The sequence below is a fragment of the Stenella coeruleoalba genome (assembly GCF_951394435.1).
Source record: "Stenella coeruleoalba genome assembly, contig: scaffold_135, whole genome shotgun sequence".
Taxonomy (NCBI): Eukaryota; Metazoa; Chordata; class Mammalia; order Artiodactyla; family Delphinidae; genus Stenella; species Stenella coeruleoalba.
In genome coordinates, this window is record NW_027645944.1 from 105,332 (window position 1) to 113,683 (window position 8,352).

Below are 8,352 nucleotides of genomic sequence, written 5' to 3' on the forward strand. Positions count from 1 at the left end.
GCTGTGTCTTTTTGATTTTAATTTCCCTAAGCTATAGGACCATAAGTGGAAGTGCCCTAGGTTCTGTTGCTTTGTTTTTTAGATGTTTCAGGAAACACCATACACTTCTCCCGAGTGGTTGTTGGCAATTTACATCCCGCCCATCAGCATAACAAGGCTCCCAGTTCTCCATGGCCTGTCCTGCCTTTCTGGATTTTACACTTTTTTCAGATGGCCCTTTTGACCGGGGGGAAGTGAGACTTCATTGTAGTGCAGATTTCCTTTGCAAGCTTGCTTGGTTGGCCAAAAAGGGCGTATGCGTTTTTTCCTGAATATATTCAGGAAAAAACGCATACGCCCTTTTTGGCCAAGTGCATCATTGTGGACGTTCTGCCTCTTTTCCTATGCTTTCAATGCAATTCCAGTCTACCTCCTGAAATCGGTTTCCTGCAATTCTGCCCCGCTTTCAAGTCCTCTTGGCAGCCTTACTTCAGTCTATTTTTGGACGATAGCTGTCATTTATAACTCTGCAGGTTTGTGAATTACAGTGCCCCTGAGCTCCTTTCTTCAACTCGCTTTCTTTTGAGCTGGCCGCAACACCGCAGGGTGGCTTCAGGCCCTAATCTGGTTCCGGTACGGCACGCTGAGCCTTTGGTTATTTCCTCTTCCTGGTGGGAAATGAGAGTTAAATTTGCCCGTCCAGACACCTCCAGCTAGCCTCTCATTGGTTCTCGCTATTCCTGTTCATCTTCCGCAGAAATTGCAAACTGGGCCAAACAGGAGGTTAAAGGCGCTGACTCTCCAAGTGGGGAGAGTGTTAGTAAAGCGTCTGGAATGTTGCACCCGAGTACCAGGGGAGGAAAACTGAGACATATTTGAACACGTCTCCCATTCACATGGTTGATCATACTTGGGTTCCACATGCATGTTTTAGCTGAAGGAAGAATACCTTAAACCTGGAGAGTTGAGACCCGTGTAATGGGTACCATGCAATATGACTTCAAAGGGTCTTCATTTGCTCACCGAACCTCTCCAATCCTATCACTGCTGCGTTTATGCCCCTGTACACATGCTTGATTCTCTTTTGGAGACATAGCAATCCATAGGTTTTACGATACTTACTAGTCAGGTACATTCTTAGGCGTTTAATATGCGGTGTTGAGTCCATTTCGTTGAGCAAGGAGTAGCTCTTGTCTATTCCATATTTGACTTAAGGAACTTAATCTGTGCTCATTTCAATCTCTGGTTTTATGCAGCACCCCAACTCACCTTTACCCTTAAGCAAGCATAAGTTGGTTTTCTAAATTTGAGACCCTGTTCTGTTCTGTAATTCAGTTCCTGTGTAGCCAAGTTTACATTCCGTGTATTACTGATATCTTATGATGTTTCTTTTTCTGTGTGACTTATTTCAGTTAGAATCATCATACCTGAATCCACTCATTGTGATGCTAAGGGCCTGATGACATAGATTTCATTGCTGAGTGATATTGCTTTGTAAGTAAATACCACAACTTCTTTATCCATTTTTCACTTTCTGCGATGTTGAACTTGTACTGTAAACGAGGTTCTTCTAAACAGAGGTGTCCCAAACTTTGGGGTGGCTGTGTCTTTTTGATTTTAATTTCCCTAAGCTATAGGACCATAAGTGGCAGTGCCCTAGGCTCTGTTGCTTTGTTTTATAGATGTTTCAGGAAACACCATACACTTCTCCCGAGTGTCTATTGGCAATTTACATCCCGCCCATCAGCATAACAAGGCTCCCAGTTCTCCATGGCCTGTCCTGCCTTTCTGGATTTTACACTTTTTTCAGATGGCCCTTTTGACCGGGGGGAAGTGAGACTTCATTGTAGTGCAGATTTCCTTTGCAAGCTTGCTTGGTTGGCCAAAAAGGGCGTATGCGTTTTTTCCTGAATATATTCAGGAAAAAACGCATACGCCCTTTTTGGCCAAGTGCATCATTGTGGACGTTCTGCCTCTTTTCCTATGCTTTCAATGCAATTCCAGTCTACCTCCTGAAATCGGTTTCCTGCAATTCTGCCCCGCTTTCAAGTCCTCTTGGCAGCCTTACTTCAGTCTATTTTTGGACGATAGCTGTCATTTATAACTCTGCAGGTTTGTGAATTACAGTGCCCCTGAGCTCCTTTCTTCAACTCGCTTTCTTTTGAGCTGGCCGCAACACCGCAGGATGGCTTCAGGCCCTAATCTGGTTCCGGTATGGCACGCTGAGCCTTTGGTTATTTCCTCTTCCTGGTGGGAAATGAGAGTTAAATTTGCCCGTCCAGACACCTCCAGCTAGCCTCTCATTGGTTCTCGCTATTCCTGTTCATCTTCCGCAGAAATTGCAAACTGGGCCAAACAGGAGGTTAAAGGCGCTGACTCTCCAAGTGGGGAGAGTGTTAGTAAAGCGTCTGGAATGTTGCACCCGAGTACCAGGGGAGGAAAACTGAGACATATTTGAGCACGTCTCCCGTTCACATGGTTGATCATACTTGGGTTCCACATGCATGTTTTAGCTGAAGGAAGAATACCTTAAACCTGGGTAGTTGAAACCCGTGGAATGGGTACCATGCAATATGACTTCAAAGGGTCTTCATTTGCTCACCGAACCTCTCCAATCCTATCACTGCTGCGTTTATGCCCCTGTACACATGCTTGATTCTCTTTCGGAGACATAGCAATTCTTAGGTTTTAAGATACTTACAAGTCAGGTACATTCTTAGGCGTTTAATATGCGGTGTTGAGTCCATTTCGTTGAGCAAGGAGTAGCTCTTGTCTATTCCATATTTGGCTTAAGGAACTTTATCTGTGCTCATTTCAATCTCTGGTTTTATGCAGCACCCCAACTCACCTTTACCCTTAAGCAAGCATAAGTTGGTTTTCTAAATTTGAGACCCTGTTCTGTTCTGTAATTCAGTTCCTGTGTAGCCAAGTTTACATTCCGTGTATTACTGATATCTTATGATGTTTCTTTTTCTGTGTGACTTATTTCAGTTAGAATCATCATACCTGAATCCACTCATTGTGCTGCTAAGGGCCTGATGACATAGATTTCATTGCTGAATGATATTGCTTTGTAAGTGAATACCACAACTTCTTTATCCATTTTTCACTTTCTGCGATGTTGAACTTGTACTGTAAACGAGGTTCTTGTAAACAGAGCCGTTCCAAACTTTGGGGTGGCTGTGTCTTTTTGATTTTAATTTCCCTAAGCTATAGGACCATAAGTGGAAGTGCCCTAGGCTCTGTTGCTTTGTTTTTTAGATGTTTCAGGAAACACCATACACTTCTCCCAAGTGTCTGTTGGCAATTTACATCCCGCCCATCAGCATAACAAGGCTCCCAGTTCTCAATGGCCTGTTGCCTTTCTGGATTTTACACTTTTTTCAGATGGCCCTTTTGGCTGGGGGGAAGTGAGACTTCATTGTAGTGCAGATTTCCTTTGCAAGCTTGCTTGGTTGGCCAAAAAGGGCGTATGCGTTTTTTCCTGAATATATTCAGGAAAAAACGCATACGCCCTTTTTGGCCAAGTGCATCATTTTGGACGTTCTGCCTCTTTTCCTATGCTTTCAATGCAATTCCAGTCTACCTCCTGAAATCGGTTTCCTGCAATTCTGCCCCGCTTTCAAGTCCTTTTGGCAGCCTAACTTCAGTATATTTTTGGACGATAGCTGTCATTTATAACTCTGCAGGTTTGTGAATTACAGTGCCCCTGAGCTCCTTTCTTCAACTCGCTTTCTTTTGAGCTGGCCGCAACACCGCAGGGTGGCTTCAGGCCCTAATCTGGTTCCGGTACGGCACGCTGAGCCTTTGGTTATTTCCTCTTCCTGGTGGGAAATGAGAGTTAAATTTGCCCGTCCAGACACCTCCAGCTAGCCTCTCATTGGTTCTCGCTATTCCTGTTCATCTTCCGCAGAAATTGCAAACTGGGCCAAACAGGAGGTTAAAGGCGCTGACTCTCCAAGTGGGGAGAGTGTTAGTAAAGCGTCTGGAATGTTGCACCCGAGTACCAGGGGAGGAAAACTGAGACATATTTGAACACGTCTCCCATTCACATGGTTGATCATACTTGGGTTCCACATGCATGTTTTAGCTGAAGGAAGAATACCTTAAACCTGGAGAGTTGAGACCCGTGTAATGGGTACCATGCAATATGACTTCAAAGGGTCTTCATTTGCTCACCGAACCTCTCCAATCCTATCACTGCTGCGTTTATGCCCCTGTACACATGCTTGATTCTCTTTTGGAGACATAGCAATCCATAGGTTTTACGATACTTACTAGTCAGGTACATTCTTAGGCGTTTAATATGCGGTGTTGAGTCCATTTCGTTGAGCAAGGAGTAGCTCTTGTCTATTCCATATTTGACTTAAGGAACTTAATCTGTGCTCATTTCAATCTCTGGTTTTATGCAGCACCCCAACTCACCTTTACCCTTAAGCAAGCATAAGTTGGTTTTCTAAATTTGAGACCCTGTTCTGTTCTGTAATTCAGTTCCTGTGTAGCCAAGTTTACATTCCGTGTATTACTGATATCTTATGATGTTTCTTTTTCTGTGTGACTTATTTCAGTTAGAATCATCATACCTGAATCCACTCATTGTGATGCTAAGGGCCTGATGACATAGATTTCATTGCTGAGTGATATTGCTTTGTAAGTAAATACCACAACTTCTTTATCCATTTTTCACTTTCTGCGATGTTGAACTTGTACTGTAAACGAGGTTCTTCTAAACAGAGGTGTCCCAAACTTTGGGGTGGCTGTGTCTTTTTGATTTTAATTTCCCTAAGCTATAGGACCATAAGTGGCAGTGCCCTAGGCTCTGTTGCTTTGTTTTATAGATGTTTCAGGAAACACCATACACTTCTCCCGAGTGTCTATTGGCAATTTACATCCCGCCCATCAGCATAACAAGGCTCCCAGTTCTCCATGGCCTGTCCTGCCTTTCTGGATTTTACACTTTTTTCAGATGGCCCTTTTGACCGGGGGGAAGTGAGACTTCATTGTAGTGCAGATTTCCTTTGCAAGCTTGCTTGGTTGGCCAAAAAGGGCGTATGCGTTTTTTCCTGAATATATTCAGGAAAAAACGCATACGCCCTTTTTGGCCAAGTGCATCATTGTGGACGTTCTGCCTCTTTTCCTATGCTTTCAATGCAATTCCAGTCTACCTCCTGAAATCGGTTTCCTGCAATTCTGCCCCGCTTTCAAGTCCTCTTGGCAGCCTTACTTCAGTCTATTTTTGGACGATAGCTGTCATTTATAACTCTGCAGGTTTGTGAATTACAGTGCCCCTGAGCTCCTTTCTTCAACTCGCTTTCTTTTGAGCTGGCCGCAACACCGCAGGATGGCTTCAGGCCCTAATCTGGTTCCGGTATGGCACGCTGAGCCTTTGGTTATTTCCTCTTCCTGGTGGGAAATGAGAGTTAAATTTGCCCGTCCAGACACCTCCAGCTAGCCTCTCATTGGTTCTCGCTATTCCTGTTCATCTTCCGCAGAAATTGCAAACTGGGCCAAACAGGAGGTTAAAGGCGCTGACTCTCCAAGTGGGGAGAGTGTTAGTAAAGCGTCTGGAATGTTGCACCCGAGTACCAGGGGAGGAAAACTGAGACATATTTGAGCACGTCTCCCGTTCACATGGTTGATCATACTTGGGTTCCACATGCATGTTTTAGCTGAAGGAAGAATACCTTAAACCTGGGTAGTTGAAACCCGTGGAATGGGTACCATGCAATATGACTTCAAAGGGTCTTCATTTGCTCACCGAACCTCTCCAATCCTATCACTGCTGCGTTTATGCCCCTGTACACATGCTTGATTCTCTTTCGGAGACATAGCAATTCTTAGGTTTTAAGATACTTACAAGTCAGGTACATTCTTAGGCGTTTAATATGCGGTGTTGAGTCCATTTCGTTGAGCAAGGAGTAGCTCTTGTCTATTCCATATTTGGCTTAAGGAACTTTATCTGTGCTCATTTCAATCTCTGGTTTTATGCAGCACCCCAACTCACCTTTACCCTTAAGCAAGCATAAGTTGGTTTTCTAAATTTGAGACCCTGTTCTGTTCTGTAATTCAGTTCCTGTGTAGCCAAGTTTACATTCCGTGTATTACTGATATCTTATGATGTTTCTTTTTCTGTGTGACTTATTTCAGTTAGAATCATCATACCTGAATCCACTCATTGTGCTGCTAAGGGCCTGATGACATAGATTTCATTGCTGAATGATATTGCTTTGTAAGTGAATACCACAACTTCTTTATCCATTTTTCACTTTCTGCGATGTTGAACTTGTACTGTAAACGAGGTTCTTGTAAACAGAGCCGTTCCAAACTTTGGGGTGGCTGTGTCTTTTTGATTTTAATTTCCCTAAGCTATAGGACCATAAGTGGAAGTGCCCTAGGCTCTGTTGCTTTGTTTTTTAGATGTTTCAGGAAACACCATACACTTCTCCCAAGTGTCTGTTGGCAATTTACATCCCGCCCATCAGCATAACAAGGCTCCCAGTTCTCAATGGCCTGTTGCCTTTCTGGATTTTACACTTTTTTCAGATGGCCCTTTTGGCTGGGGGGAAGTGAGACTTCATTGTAGTGCAGATTTCCTTTGCAAGCTTGCTTGGTTGGCCAAAAAGGGCGTATGCGTTTTTTCCTGAATATATTCAGGAAAAAACGCATACGCCCTTTTTGGCCAAGTGCATCATTTTGGACGTTCTGCCTCTTTTCCTATGCTTTCAATGCAATTCCAGTCTACCTCCTGAAATCGGTTTCCTGCAATTCTGCCCCGCTTTCAAGTCCTTTTGGCAGCCTAACTTCAGTATATTTTTGGACGATAGCTGTCATTTATAACTCTGCAGGTTTGTGAATTACAGTGCCCCTGAGCTCCTTTCTTCAACTCGCTTTCTTGTGACCTGGCCGCAACACCGCAGGATGGCTTCAGGTCCTAATCTGTTTCCGGCACGGCACGCTGAGCCTTTGGTTATTTCCTCTTCCTGGTGGGAAATGAGAGTTAAATGCCCGTCCAGACACCTCCAGCTAGTCTCTCATTGGTTCTCGCTATTCCTGTTCATCTTCCGCAGAAATTGCAAACTGGGTCAAACAGGAGGTTAAAGGCGCTGACTCTCCAAGTGGGGAGAGTGTTAGTAAAGTGTCTGAAATGTTGCACCCGAGTACCAGGGGAGGAAAACTGAGACATATTTGAACACGTTTCCCGTTCACATGGTTGATCATACTTGGGTTCCACATGCATGTTTTAGCTGAAGGAAGAATACCTTAAACCTGGAGAGTTAAGACCCGTGTAATGGGTACCATGCAATATGACTTCAAAGGGTCTTCATTTGCTCACCGAACCTCTCCAATCCTATCACTGCTGCGTTTATGCCCCTGTACACATGCTTGATTCTCTTTCGGAGACATAGCAATCCATAGGTTTTAAGATACTTACTAGTCAGGTACATTCTTAGGCGTTTAATATGCGGTGTTGAGTCCATTTCGTTGAGCAAGGAGTAGCTCTTGTCTATTCCATATTTGGCTTAAGGGACTTTATCTGTGCTCATTTCAATCTCTGGTTTTATGCAGCACCCCAACTCACCTTTCCCCTTAAGCAAGCATAAGTTGGTTTTCTAAATTTGAGACCCTGTTCTGTTTTGGAATGCAGTTCCTGTGTAGCCAAGTTTACATTCCGTGTATTAGTGATATCTTATGATGTTTCTTTTTCTGTGTGACTTATTTCAGTTAGAATCATCGTACCTGAATCCACTCATTATGCTTCTATGGGCCTGATGACATAGATTTCATTGCTGAGTGATACTGCATTGTACGTAAGTACCACAAGTTCTTTATCCATTTTTCACTTTCTGTGATATTGAACTTGTACGGTAAACGCGGTTCTTGTAAACGGAGGCGTCCCAAACTTTGGGGTGGCTGTGTCTTGTTGATTTTAATTTCCCTAAGCTATAGGACCATAAGTGGAAGTGCCCTAGGCTCTGTTGCTTTGTTTTTTAGATGTTTCAGGAAACACCATACACTTCTCCTGAGTGTCTGTTGGCAATTTACATCCCGCCCATCAGCATAACAAGGCTCCCAGTTCTCCATGGCCTGTCCTGCCTTTCTGGATTTTACACTTTTTTCAGATGGACCTTTTGACCGGGGAGAAGTGAGACTTCATTGTAGTGCAGATTTCCTTTGCAAGTTTGCATGGTTGGCCAAAAAGGGCGTATGCGTTTTTTCCTGAATATATTCAGGAAAAAACGCATACGCCCTTTTTGGCCAAGTGCATCATTGTGGACGTTCTGCCTCTTTTCCTATGCTTTCAATGCAATTCCAGTCTACCTCCTGAAATCGGTTTCCTGCAATTCTGCCCCGCTTTCAAGTCCTCTTGGCAGC